Source organism: Odontomachus brunneus, unplaced genomic scaffold (assembly GCF_010583005.1).
Source record: "Odontomachus brunneus isolate Ranch 3 - 2012 unplaced genomic scaffold, Obru_v1 Obru_scaffold_017, whole genome shotgun sequence".
Classification (NCBI taxonomy): Eukaryota; Metazoa; Arthropoda; class Insecta; order Hymenoptera; family Formicidae; genus Odontomachus; species Odontomachus brunneus.
Window position 1 is genome coordinate 369,885 of NW_022639467.1, and position 14,779 is coordinate 384,663.

Below are 14,779 nucleotides of genomic sequence, written 5' to 3' on the forward strand. Positions count from 1 at the left end.
GGGGGGGGGGGGGGGAAGGAGGGAAGGGGGATAGAGAGAAAGAGCAAATAACCGAGTGTGTGTGAGCAATAACAAGTATTACACGATTACGTTCAATCGAGTAGATTCCGTCGCATCGTAGAATGTATTTTTCGCATTGCCGGGTTTCAAAAGAACGTCCCGTTTTACGCTTTACAAATGTTAAACAGTAATAGTTCTCTGTGTATTTAACATGAAATTGAGAGCGAGCTAAATTAAGAGATAAGGATTAAATTGAATTATGTTCTTTATAGAGTTTTTAATTTATTACAGTTTTTAATTTATTACATATCCACATTGTCTTTAGTGCTTTGCATTGTCGAGTTTCAAGAGAACATATGTTCCGTTTTACGCTTTACAACTGTTAAATAACAGCTCTCTCTCTGTCTGTATGTATGTATGTTTAACATGAAATTAAAAGTGAGCTGAAGAATTAAATTAAGAATTAAATTGAATTGCGTTCTATTATAGTTTTTTATTCGTTTATTTGAATTATAGTTTTTTTTATTTGTTTATTTGAATTATACATTTTTTTTATTTGTTATACACACACATACATGTATCCATATTGTCTTTAATGATTTGTATTTTCGGGTTTCAAGAGAACATGTTTCATTCAATTCAAGAGAATATGTTTCATTTTACGTTTCACAAATGTCAAATAACATAATTCTCTCTGTGTACGTTTAATTTATATATTAAGTCCAAAGCAAGCGTGTAGAAGTAAAAATTAAGTAGAACTGTATTCTTCACAATTTTCAATTTTGTATACACATATTCATATTGCCACATTAGTGCTTTTGTATATCCAAATATGGCGAATAATGTAATTTATGGAGTTACCTTCGCTGGCAAAAAAGTGAACTGCAGGTACACTCGTATTATTACGCATCGGTACACTGAGAGAAGAATTTGGAAAATATTATCAAAATTTGGTTACTATTATTAAATGATAGACGTAAATATAGCGAGTCAAAGCTATGGCAATACTTATTAATTAATTTAGTTCTGTAAAATAAATTATTTATTTGACAGAAGTAAAATTTATTTGCTTCCAGAATATATTTGGTAAATAAAACTTATTGAATAGTTGAGCAAAATAAGCGATTTTGTAATAGTTACAAAATTTTTGATAGGTTCAACCAACTATCTGTAATAATAGATATTGAAACGATGTAATAGCTGCAAATGAATGAATTTTTCGTTGTGCTGCAACAAAACATACTTATACTGGTAACAAAATAGAACTCGTACCTACTGAATTTTTTATTATATGGGATATAACGATTTCATAACAATTATCAAATATCTGTTCATAACTGTAATATATTTCATATTAAATATTTAACATTAAGTAACTATTACTAAATTATTTAATTGATGTTACTGTGAATGCAATTACGTCATACTCCCGATCTATTAAATATTTGGTAATTATTATCATATTTAGTATTAGTTACTAAGGATTCAATGAATTTCTGTAACTAAATGCAGTTTGTTATAGTTACCAGTCTTTTCTCTCAGTGTACACACGTTCGTGTTGCAAAATTAAAGCGATGCATTACAAAGTAAAGAGCACTACAATCTAGTTATGTAATCCAAGATACGAATAAAGGTTATCGAATTACCCGATAACTCGAAAGCCCGAAAGAAAGCCACGACAGTCGAGAATACATATCGAGACGCCAGCCGCGATGTTGTTCGCATTCCTCGCGATGGGACATAATTTCACGTCACGGACACGTACCTATGTACGATCGATCGCAGGAAACCTTATATCTAATCCCGGCGGACATCCGAGTTGCTGGAGTGCCTTGGAAACGTTCCGCGCGCGCGTCGGCATGAAATCATAAGTGGACGTCACGCCACTGGCGTTCTTCGAACATTGAATTAGTGAAAAGGAGATTCCTGGGAGTGTGTGACGATATACACGACAATACCGTGTTTCTGACGATTTCGTGCCGCGATTCGTGAAACGCGAACGCCAGGAATGTTCCTGGGAACCCGGGGAGAGAGTTTATCGACGAGAGACCGACAATTTCTGGGGGTCGGCCCGGAACCATCGATCGCTTCCGCAGGTGGTCCCTTTTCGCGTCGGAACGGCGATTATATTGCGACTCCCGATGTCGCGTTTCCTCGAGCGGGCAGGTCGATTCGGTAAAAAAATACGCTCGATGCGACAGATCGTTTTGCCCGTGCTAAAGGAGCGTATGCACAGAGCACGATAATACGAGTGTTGCCATAGTCCGCACTTTTTTGCTGGCGGAGACGACGACGCCATAAATTACAGCGTTATAGCGTTATTCTCGCTTTATGGCAAACGGCTGGTGGAAGAATAAGCCAGTTTTGCCACGTCGACTGCAAAATGGTACACTCGATCGGTGTGTGACGCGAAATTTGCACAGCTGGTCGAACGAAGTTTCACACGTTAAGGCAACTCGAAGCGACCCGCTTTGACCGCCAACTTCTTACGCAGTTCTGTGTATTCGATATTTTTCACGAATTATTAATCAATATCGATCGCACGTTTCTCTCATCGTGGTAATTTTTATCATTATGAAGTTTGCGTACCCGCGTTGAAATTTTCGCTCTGCTTTCGACCTGAACTTTCTACATCCGTATATTCTGAAGACTCGGTATATGTTTATATATGGAAATTGAAAGCTTATTTAGTGCCTCTAAATAACAGAAAACATATAAAATATCACTTAGGTTATCACTAGGGTATCACTAGGAGAAAAGAATGGTTCATCTAATTGAGATTACAACATTTACAACTGTTTATATAACTATTTACAGCTATTTATTATATTTATTATATTTACAACTATCTTTGGTCTTAACCAGATTTTTTATTTTTCTAACACGAAAATAGTAATAGTAACATACACAGGTAAAATTACTATCACTAATATCGTAATAGAAATATAAATTTTTAATTTAATCAAAAAATTTATTGATTGAGAAAAGAAAAAAATTAAAAACCGGCAAACAAGAGCCGAATCACTAAATAACAGAAAACATATAAAATATCACTTAGGTTTTAAATAGGCAAAGTTAGTAAATAGAATACAATCACAAAAGACATTAATATAAGCTTTTTAATTTATCCAAGTAGACGTTAAATGGAACATTGAGGTCGAAAGTAGGATAAAAATTTCGACACGGGTAGATTCTGCCGAATTGAAATTTCAACCTTACTTTTTGCCTGAACTTTCCAACATCTGTATATTCTAAACACTGAGAAAAAATATTTAGTACTTGTAAATATAACCACATATAGGAAAATAGTTACTATAAATTAATGTCGAGAAAAATATCTTTTATTTAAATTAAAATTTTTAATAAAATTTTTTATTAAATGATAGCTCTGCTGATATACAATTACTAATAGAGAAAATTGAACAATTAAAAATAGGCAAATAAGAGCCAATAATAAAGCTGAATAATAAGATATACTGATATCTAATGGTCACATAAATACAAAAACAATACATATACATTTCAGCTTCGTTTTGAGTCATTTTCAGTAAGAAATGTAAACATTGAACTTTATCGAAGCAATGACGCACGAAAAGCAATCAGTTGGGTAGAAAAATTTTCTTTTTTAAATTTTGAGGCAAGATTATTTTTGTATTTATATTAAACCATTAGATATCAATATAAGCTCTAATATCCAGTTTTATTATTTTTTATTATTGGCTCTTGTTTGCCGGTTTTTAATTTTTTTCTTTTCTCAATCAATAAATTTTTTAATTAAATTAAAAATTTATATTTCTATTACGATATTAGTCATAGTAATTTTACCTGTGTATGTTACTATTACTATTTTCGTGTTAGAAAAATAAAAAATCTGGTTAAGACCAAAGATAGTTGTAAATATAATAAATATAATAAATAGCTGTAAATAGTTATATAAACAGTTGTAAATGTTGTAATCTCAATTAGATGAACCATTCTTTTCTCCTAGTGAAGGATCAGTGTATGTTCAATACATGGATTATTTTTATCTTTATTTAGCGCCTCTAAATAGCAGAAAACGCGCAAAATGCTACTTACAGGTTTTAAACAGGAAAGTCTCTCGGCAAAGTTAGCGGGTCAAATAGAATAAAAAAAAATTAATATAGGTTTCAGAGTATCAAAGTAGACGTTAAGCGGAACATTGAGGTCAAAAGTAGAATCAAGATTTAGACTCTAGGTCAACGAGATATAACTCGTGTATGTTTCAGACTGCGATATTTTCGCGCGAAGAACCGACACGTTTCCGCAGAGAAACGTGCACAGAGGCGGAGAGAGACGCGCCGTCGCGTGAGCGGGTGGTGATAAAATTGGCGGAGCGCGCGAGAGAAATAGCGAGAGAGACGTAGAGTATCTCGCGCGAAAATCGCTGATCCGCGCGCCCGGGCCTCGTTAAATCGCACGGCGATTTTTCAATCGCGCGCGCGCGCGTGTCGCCCGGTCGCCGCCTTGGCCTCACGTAGATAAAGAAAACGCGACGTTTTACGAGCTCGTAAAACGCCCGCCGCGCTGGTAAGGGTCGTGCTGCGCCGCGAGGGTGGCGAAAACCATCGCCGTCGGGGGTGAGCCGCTGCAACCGGCGGAGGTAACTTTGGCGTTATTCGCACGATGCTCGGCTCGTTCGTCTTGGTCGGTTCGATGGACTGCACATTCGACGGTCAGTCGCAGGCCCCGGGTTTGTTTTGGATTTAAAACTAGGCCGAGACGGGTCGTCGGCCTCCGACAAATTCTCTCTTCCCTCCCTAGAGCTCTTCGACCGCCTTTTCTGCTCTTGGCTGCCCCCTTCCTCTCGTCAAGGCACCTCTCTCCTCTCCCCTTGCCCGTAGGTTGAGTTACGCGAACCCATATCGGCTAACTACGCTACGAGAGCTGATCGTTCGCGTTGCGTGACCCACACAATCATACGTGAGAGCGCACGCTTCCGAGCGCGCGCGCAGGGACGTCGGTTGTTTTGAGAACAAAGGCGGCCGATGTTCGGCGCGTTTGATGTTTCTTTTTGAGCGGGCTCTCTCGCCATCGCCCTGCGGGCGGGTTCCTGCTATTTCGCTCGCGGGGAAACTTGCTTGTAGGAAGTTACGTCAGTTACCAAGGTGACCAGGCGTCCTGTTTTTCCCGAGACAACCCCAGTTTTTCACTCTATAACCCGGATTTTCTCGAATGCCATCTGGAACGCCGATTTGTTCCGGATTCGGCCAAACTGTCCCGGTTTATCTCGGTTTAGGAGATTTTAAAAATCCTTCCGGCAAGAGAGAGACTTTCTCGAGAAAATTCATAACTCCGACGAATACAGCAACTTTGTTTCTTCTTCTTAATTTTAAATAAAAATAATAATAGTTTTATCTTAGCAACAGCTTTTATTTTTACTGTATGCAAGCCTTCATCGTCATTATTTTTCATATATCTATAAATAAAATATAATTTTTAGTGATCTTCCCTCTCCACACATTTATGATACCCCGGATTTAGGGCAGGCAAATCTGGTCACCTTAGTTACACGAATTGAAATATAAACTCGTATATAGTCCGCTGTGAAAAAAAATGCAAAGATGTAGGTTTATTTTCGTTCGCATACAAAGCTTCTCGAAGAATTTATTAGGTGATACGCTGATTCTGAACAAATGATACGTCCATTATTGTAGAATTAAAATTTCTGACGTGCTACACCTCAGAGATTTAGAAAACACAAACTTTGATATCACGGTTGAAATTAGCGGTGCAATCAGTAATCTACGTTAGGACTCGATAGATAACTCTTTGCTGATCTGTCCATGGAGGAGTGCGTAACCCTCGCAATCTAACGTGATCGTAATAGGGGATGATAAAGGATGAAGAGCAAATTCGCGACGGATCTCGGTCCAACGACGTATTATTCATTAGGAATCAAAGTTTCGGGAACGGAGAACTCGTGTCTCCCCCGGGCTCACCCGTCTCTGTTGGCGCAGCGCGTATTGCCGATTTAACGAAACAATTTGGGTCGCTTCGACAGAGCCTCCTCGTGTCTTTGTTGTGCCAACAGATCTGTTCCTGTGAGCCCCTAACATGGGGCGGCACTGGCATGCGTTGCGCTATCGCGACGCACACACGCACATATACACGCGTGCATAAACACACCGACACACGCGAGAGAGAGGACGCATTGGCACGCATCGCTTGGAGCTGACATTTATAAACACTGTCGTGGCGAGGTACACAGAGGCTTTCATTCAGCTTGAGCCTGATTACACGAGTTGTGCGAGTTATCGTGGAAGGGGATTGCGAAATCAGGCGCATGGATTTCTCGGATGAAAGGAGCGCGAGCGTGACAGCTGGCGCAAATTTCGGGGCTTTGAAAAGAAAAAGGAAACAAGAATATTGATCTACCATAATACCTGAGCGGTTTGAGTACAACTGTCGCTAACAAGAAGCAAATAACGTTAGATTCATTTATGAGAAACTTACATTTAGACTAGATATCTATTTTTTTACACGCATGAGTTTGCGTGGGCGTGTGTGTGTGCAGAACACAATCGAAGAAAGAAAAATATTTTCCAAAATGCACTGGGAAAAAAATATCTAAAGACTTATTTGTGGGATATGAAGTTTATTCGCGGAAATAACTTGTTGTTTCGCAGGAATAAACTTTATATCCTACAAATAAGTTTTCAAGTGTTCTTTTTCTCACTATATTATCTTAAATCACAGTGAGATATGTTACGCATTAATTCGCGAGGAAGACGATGCATGCCTCAGAATTGCTTTAGGCAATTTCCAAAAATACGAGAACGGCTCGCCAGCGGAAGAAAGAAGAGTATCTTACTCGAAGAAAGCGCGACAGAGAGATGTATCCGCGTCGATCCGTGTTCGTGCGCGAAATAAATAAATGCCAACGGCATTTCTATTCTTTGTTGGATTTGGACGCACGGATGCGGGTATAATTTTACCGATTACGCGATTGCGCGCGCGCACATCGGGGTGTACTACAACGTCACTGTTTACGGCCACTCTTCATGGCCGGCGTAATCGAGCTCTTTCCGCACGGCGGCGAATTATAACTCGAAGAAAATCAGGCTAAAGAACCGGCGCGTGGGTGGACGTTTTTATCGTTCTTGCGCACACGTCGTCCGCGTCCCGGCAAAGCTCGGGATCGACATTAAAATGCCGTTACAAATATCGATTTACCGTAAATTATCTCCGATAAACCGTAATTACGGCCGGACAGAGACCGGGATTAATAAACATACAATCTGCGTTCTCACGGAGAGAAAGACATTGGAAGTAAAATACACGTTGCACCGGTCGGAGCTCATTATCGCACAATTTTTCTCTTCTCATCGCGACTTGATCGCGGCAGTGTTTATGTAATCGCCATTTGCACCTCGGGAGACCTGAGTCTATTTTTGCGCGGCTGACATTTATAACGCGCGACCGCCGCGAATGCGTTGCACAGAAATTGTGCGGAAGTTGTGGTCAAAGCGCGCGCTGATCAACAACTCGGTGTCGGCGACGCGGTGTCGCGCGGCGTTTATCGCGATGACGTGGAAAAGTTTCTTCGTCGAGCCTCAGCGGTGTTGAGTATCCCGCGTGTATAATATAATATTCCGCGTATACGCGATATATCGAAGCCCCTCCCCTCTTCCCCCTCGATAACCTTTGAGGATTGAGCAAAGTCGCCGTCTCTTCGACGTCTCGCCGGAGAGAAAATATCCTCGCGGCTCTCCGAGCGCCGGCTGTTTCCTCTCGCGCATTTTCTCCGCTGTTTTCTCTGTCCCGGCGAACATTACTCGCGCGCTCTTACTCTCGCCTCGTACGACAGTCCGACGATAAAGACGCGCTAATCGCATTAGCGACTACAAAGTGCAGCGAACCGCGCAGGCCGTCCTTGAAAAATACTCCGGCGCGTCTCCCTCGTGGCGGAGGAAGAGTGCAGATCCTCTCGTGCGCGCGGATGTGAACGCCGCACGAGATCTGACCTCGGAGGGGGGCCTTATGTAGGTCCCATCGCGTCTTGCTCCCTCTTTTTCGACGGTGACGTCATCGAGACCGGAATGCAAATAACGGTTGGACCACCTACCGGGGCCTGCCTCCCCTCTTACATCACTCCGCGTCCCATTGTGTCAAAGGTTACGACGCACGTGTACGCGTCGTTTTGCAGGACAGGCAGGAAGTCATTTACCTCGCCGGTGTGTCGTTTCTGTCGCTCGAGACGCTCCGGATTGATCAATCTTGATAATTAATTCGACGGCGTGACGGGTGATCGTCCTCGGAGAGTCGTCGGCAGATGATAGGATCCAGTCGAAGCACCATGAAAACCAGTCATTGGCGTTGAATCGAAGCCAAGGTCTAGCCTCATCACTCAAACTGGATCCGAGACCGTGCAGCAAGCCGTTCGTCTCCGCTCGTAACTCCCGCAAAAAAAAAAAGAATCCAGGCCATTTGAGCTGCACTTACCGTTAGGCAATGTTAAATCGTTCGCACTAATGATCGTAACGAAGTATTCGTATTTAAATCTTTTTTACTCGTCCTCCATCTCCTTGTCTCGTGCCGCCTCATCCCGTGGTAGCGCGCATCGGCTCCTTTAAGTACCGTATTCGTCATAAAGCGTTCGAAGGCGAGGGATAACGGCTAATTTAGCGGGGAACCGCCGCACGGCATCGTTAACTTTTGGCATGAACGCGAGTTAACAAACGCTGTAATCTTCCCTCGTTTCCTTCGCGGCGTCCTCTTCTTGCTCTTCGGATGCTTCTGCCCCGAAATCGAGCTTCCCGCGTCTGCAAGAACGCCGCGTTGCCCAACCAAGTCAGCTACAGCGCGGTTACTCAAGCGTAAGGGAGAATTCACATCTTGGCAGAAAACAGAAAGGCAGAAGCCAACCAAAACTCGCGCTGGTAATCAGGTGGCAGTCGACAGTTTCTGCTGTTCTACCAGCTTCTGCGAGTTCGGATTGTCTTCTGCCTATCTGTTTCCTGCTTTTCCGCCGAGCTGTGAATTCTCCCTAAGACTCGTCTAAAGATAAACGATAACGAATTCGCGTAATGACGAAACGTCTGTGCGTGTCGTGTTGCCACCGAAGGTGAAATAAACTCGTTCGCGAGTCCCAAATTCGGTCCGCGACGTGTGCAATCGCGGCGACGTCGTCATCGCCACGGCTTTCCTTCTACGGGTCGCTTTTATGTAATTGCGATACGAGAACAGGATCGTGTGTTGCGCGAGCTCGACTCGAGAGACAGAGAGAGAGAGAGAGAGAGAGAGAGAGAGAGAGAGAGAGAGAGAGAGAGAGAGAGTCGAAGACTTCTCGGGAGTATATCGGCCAATCGCTTTTTTTCTTTTTTTTGCGTCCTTTATGACGCGAACGGTCGAGAGACCGCGTAATAAAACGGGACAGTGCCACGCGCGCCACGAGCATAGAGACGATCATTTTATACGAGTCAGAAAAAAATAAATGGCCTCCAGCCGCTCTCTTCCACTGGGCGCGTTTGAATGAATTTCAAGGACTCGCGGGCCCGAAAGGGTGCGCGTTTCATCTCCGGCTCAAGAAGACGAGGAGTCTCGCGCGTTTGTTTCTAAAATATCTTCCAGCCGCGAAGGCCACCTCAACTTTTGTGATTCCGCATAGAAATTCGACGCCGAGCTTACATGTTTCTTACGTTCTCACCGATGGACGGCGGAATTTTTTTTATGACATTTTTTATAACCGATTTCTCGCGTCACATCGCGAGAGGAAGCGGGTCGGCTCGATCCAATCGTCTTTTCTCTCTCTCTCTCTCTCTCTCTCTCTCTCTCTCTCTCTCTCTCTCTCTCGAAAGATGCCTCTTTCCGTAAAACCCGCACGACATCTTGGTGGTTGATCGATCGTGTAAAAATAACGTTTGAACGTGCGCGGGTGTCCTCCGCGCAAAAAGACGGTCGTGTAGACGCAAGAATCTAAAAAAAAAGAAAAAAAACACGATCCGTTTCCGTGAGAAATAAGAGTGTGCGTTTGTGCCATCTGCTCTCGCAGAAGCCAGCGTGTTGTCGATCCCGCGCAAGACCCGCGTCTGCCTGTCGTCCAGTTCTTGTCACGAACGCCTCGCCGTCTGACATATTTATGAGAAGAGAATACGACGCCACGTGAAAAGACACAGACAGCAGCTCTCATTATCCGAGCGCACTCGAGTAATCCGCTATAACTGTAAGGAGATTATTACCAATAACGCGTCCAGAACGTCCTCTAATCATTGTCCCGAGTATCCGTCGAATCTCCCTGTTGTGGCAACGGGACGCGAATGACACCGTTAATCCTCGCGTTTTCTTGAAATTTATCTCTGAGTCATTGAAAAGTCGCGATTCAAAATGACAATTTGAGTGCTCGGTAATGCGAATGCAGTTACGCTGCGTCTTCGCAATATTTTTTTTCCGTTTTTGCGCGTAACTGACATCCGCGTCTCGTCAACCCGTTCTCTTCTTCTTCTTTTTATTTCAATTGTAAATCTAAAATAATCGACGTCACTCTTCTCCTTAATTTTAATCCGCTATTTTTACCAGTTTTTTTGTAAGTTACATACATTGAGAGGAAAAAATGGTTGATGTACCACTGAAAAAATGGTTGATAAAATTATATTTATTTTTTGCCCCTACTATATATTAATTTATTTTAACACAAAAATAATAGTATGTAGAGTAATGTGCATATAAGATTATTATCATTAGAATTTACCTTGCTAAAAAAATGCTTTTACCACAAATTTGTAATGATAAAAAAATTGTTTTTGGCCAATGATTTGTAATAATTAATTTTCTGCGTGATTATAGTTACAAATACCAAACTTTTTTTTTTCTCAGTGTATGCGTCACGCGCATTATTCACGGGCTGGTAACGAATGCGCAGGAATAAATTCAGTCCAGAATTAAGACGCGAAGAATCAAGCACACGGTTAGAGATAGATAAAAACTGTGCAGATATAAAGTTTCAGGTTATTCTGAAATGGGGCGCGCGGCACATAAATTGCACGGAATCTCTCGCGCTTGCGACGCGCTCTTTGTTCTCGGTTCCTCCGGCTTATCGATCGTTCGGGAGGGAATCGCGTCGTCGCATATAGACGAGATTCGAAGGCTGCGAGCGACGTCTAAATGGTTTCCTTCTTCGTAGCAAAGGGGACTGCGACAGTCGATACCTAGCGCAAACACTATAATTTCTTCCGACCGCCTTCTTATCTTCTGACATTTGTGCGCTGGGACGCGGTGCCATCCGCCGAGGCAGGAACGTGTTCGAGATTCTGTCACTCGCGATTAGAACACCCGCTATTAGGGCTCTGCGGGGCTGGAAAAAAAAAACGGACCGATTTGTCGATATCGCTTATATCGTCAATATATCGTATTTGCGCGATTTTCATCGGCATTTTCTCCGCAGCTTTTCTCTTTCTCTCCTTTTAACACTAGGTCTTTTCATCCCTCCATTGTATGATTGAGAAAATTGCTTTTCTATTTCTCAATGTCACTCTAGAGAAATAAGAAGAAATAGAAAGTTTCTGGGTTTTAAAGTTTTAAAATTTTATGAAAAATAAGACACGAGTCTGTGTCCAATATTTAAATTTTGTAACGATATAATTTGCTTCTTGCGCGTACCGCCAAAAGAATTTAAGATGTTAAATATTAAAAAGTACAAGCACTAATTTTACGCGTATCTAATCTTGGACATTCGTATTGTTTTGGTCTTTAAATGTGAATATTTAAATTTTCAACATTTTTAAATACATATATATGTATGTGTTATATATATATATATATATATATATATATATATATATATATATATTGTTAATGTTAAATGTTTAAATATCCGTATTTAGGAATCAAAGCAACAAGAATATTCAGGATTAAATATGTATCCATGACGGTACCTTTGTCTCGATTAGATTCATCGGATACGAAAGCGATATGACGTGACAAGATTAAATTTTCTCCCAAACGGGGTCTGAACTTCATAATAAAAAATCTCTGACATTTTTTTAATATCTCCGAAGAGAGCTCGTGTTACAAGCTACGTCACTGGCTCGCAACAATTCATTTCAACGCTCAGCCGTACTGACATCCTCCCCCTCTTTTATCTAAATCCCCTCCCGCGCGTGCAATGCGAGGGATCCCCTTTCCCGCGCGTTGCACAGTTTGTCTGGCCTCTGCCTCGCAGACGGCCGCCTTCTTTCCATCTTTCTTTCTTCCTTTTCATCTTCTCTTACTAACTCCCGGCTGTTACACGTACCGCTGCAGCCGGCTGCATCGTCAAGACGCAATTCGAGTTTGACCTTCATCATGCGCTCCCTGCCACGGGCTCCACCGCTCCCACCCACAAGCAGAGCGATTATTATGGTCCACGTTCGACGTGCAAACACGCCCTTCGACTTGTTTTCTTTGAGCGCTCGATGAGAGGATATTAAAGAGCTTTTCGTTCTGCGAGTGAGGGCACTTCGTCCGCGCGCGGTTCGTGACTCGACGCGGATAGAAATTCGGGCAGAAGCGTCTCCGTGCAAATCATTCCGTACACTTTCTATATAAGAAATCGAGATAACAGGTAATGAAAAATGATCTTTCATTTTGCGGATATATTTCTGTTATATTCGAGCAAACTGGCACGTACGAGCAAACATTTTAGCATTCCATGCTTTTTAACATTAAAACCCTTTTTTATCACTCTATAATTATACTAATATACTAGTATATAATTATACTAATGCTAAGTGCCCATTGAAAGTGTATCGTAGTTATTAATACAGTTATTAATACAACACCCGCATTAAAATGCAGTGTGAAAGGAATTTCAAGGCGCTCGTGTGATACTCATTATCATGAATCTCCGTTACATCGTACGAGTGTCAGCGCGTGTATGTATTACACAATCTCCGATTGTTCTCCGAGATGCTTGCAACCGGGGATACACGGTCCCGGCGGCTGTCTGAAGACGAACGATCGCGCATAACGGCATTGTTGAGCTGAGAATACGTCGGAGACAGGCCCGATTGCGCTTGTTTGCACGCCACTAATTAGCGAGATATCGCAGCCATCGCTGCGTCGCTAGGTCGCTCTAACAGGCGATACGTACGCGCGATGCGATGCATATGCATAACTGCATGTTCGACTTGTAATGAAAGCATTAGCGAGCGAGAGACCCGACTGGTGATGCTGCAACGGACGCAAGGTGTCTCGCATCGCCTCGGAAATTCGATTCGATCGACCGTGAAGACGCGCCGTTACATCTTCGCGGACGAGGCGTGGGCGCTAAACAGACGCGACAGCGACGCCGGCGACGGCGACGGCGACGGCGACGGTGACGACGGCACCTCTCTCGAACGATGCAACGGATCGCAAGGAGGGCAAAAAAATGAACGAGTCGAGGCATTTATCAGCCTCGACGCGATAGCGAAACGACAGGGGATGACGGTGTTCATCGTTCACGTCGCGACGCGACGCTCGATTGAGCGCGTGCATGCCCGTCGCACTCGGCGCGTCAAGCTGGATAGAAGAGAGACCGGGACTAGATGTCCTAGATATCAGAATTTCCGAGTTAAAACTTCTCATGTAGCTAATTGTTATGAGTTGTGCAATCAGACATGACAGAGACAGCCTTCTTTTATATGTTTTTCTATGCGTTCCTCTATGTGTTTTTCTATGTGCCCGCCACGATTCTGTTGACCGTATATTCTATTTTGTAATAACCAAAATAAAAGCAACATGGCCATCTTGTCCTGATACCGGGTTTAGCTGCCTATTAGCACAGGACAAAGAAGGTTACATATTAAATATGTATCCTGATTAGTAGTTTCGGAGTCTCTGCGAAAGGTTTCCACAGTCCCCCTGCTAACCCCCAATTATAGGCCAACTCTATGGCCTCATCCGCCCATATGCTCGATATCAATCATTTTATGAGTGAAAATTGCTTTTATTATCCGAAACCGAGTACATCATATACTTGTAAGAAACTTTATTCTAGCTAATAACACGTCGCTTAATTTTACTCATTTACGATGAAGAATATTAATAAAAACTTTCGAGAAGCTCTTACTGAAAACTTTGCTATTACTAAGTTAGTTTTTTTCTATTTTTTAACTATAATATTCTAATTTTAATGAAACTCAGAGAAAGATATACTCTAAAAGGGTCATTTCGCGATTTTGTATCCGTTGTTCCTCTCAAGATAAATATTCAAGAAGTATGAGTAATGTATATCAGTGTGGGGAAGGACCTAGACTTGGTCTCTCATATACACTGAGCGAACGAACGAGTACAAATTTTCGTTTTACGATTAAAAAAATGCGAATGTTTTAACGAATCCGCGCAGAACGTCTTATTTGCATTCGGACCAATTCGCTCGCGCGTGATGCGCGTTTATCGAAGAAAATTTGTGCGCAAGGTGTGTGGGCGCGAATGTATCACATGTTCGCCGTTCGTTTGCTCAGCGTATACCCAGCTTTAGACGCGTTTTTCAACGGATTAGGCGCGCGCGAAGTGCGTTATGCGGCGAGAGAACGGCCGATTAGATAAAAGCGTCGCTATCGCGACGAGGCTCGTTTAGGATTTATTGTTCCACGCCGAATGCGCGCAACCTACTCGCGCGGATACCGCGACGGTAACGAGCTGCATCTCGCGCACGAGAATGCGAGCGCACAATGCAGCGCAACGACCGACGAGCGTGTGATAATTCGCATCAGTCACGACGTCGTTGTGCCCGCGTAGGATTTCTAAGGTATAAATTAACGTTGCGAGAGATATCCCATTCGTCCACCTGTCCGCGTTA